We start from the raw sequence: 369 nt of genomic DNA on the forward strand, positions 1-369 counted from the left end.
CCAGCCACAGCTTCTCTGCCCAACCTGGGACACTGTCTCACCACCTTCACAGAGGTCAGTAACCTTCTCTGGTAGGGATGGTGCTGCACGCTTGGACATTGGCCAGCTGCGATGACAACACTCCGAATGAAAAGATTTAAAAATACAAAAATGAGGAAGGTTTTCCATTTTTTTCCATTTTCCATTATTTTCTCCTTCCCATCCTTCCTCTGGCAAAGAACTTTGGATGAACTTTCTCTCCACCCTAAAAGTGACCTGCAGAAGTGAGCAGACATGATTTTAAGTTCTGGAGCCCCCATCACAAGATAGACCTGGAACAGCTAGAATGAGTCCAGAGGAGGCCACGAGGATGATGCGAGGGCTGGCGCA

Source organism: Antrostomus carolinensis, unplaced genomic scaffold (genome assembly GCF_000700745.2).
Source record: "Antrostomus carolinensis isolate BGI_N321 unplaced genomic scaffold, ASM70074v2 scaffold34954, whole genome shotgun sequence".
Taxonomy (NCBI): Eukaryota; Metazoa; Chordata; class Aves; order Caprimulgiformes; family Caprimulgidae; genus Antrostomus; species Antrostomus carolinensis.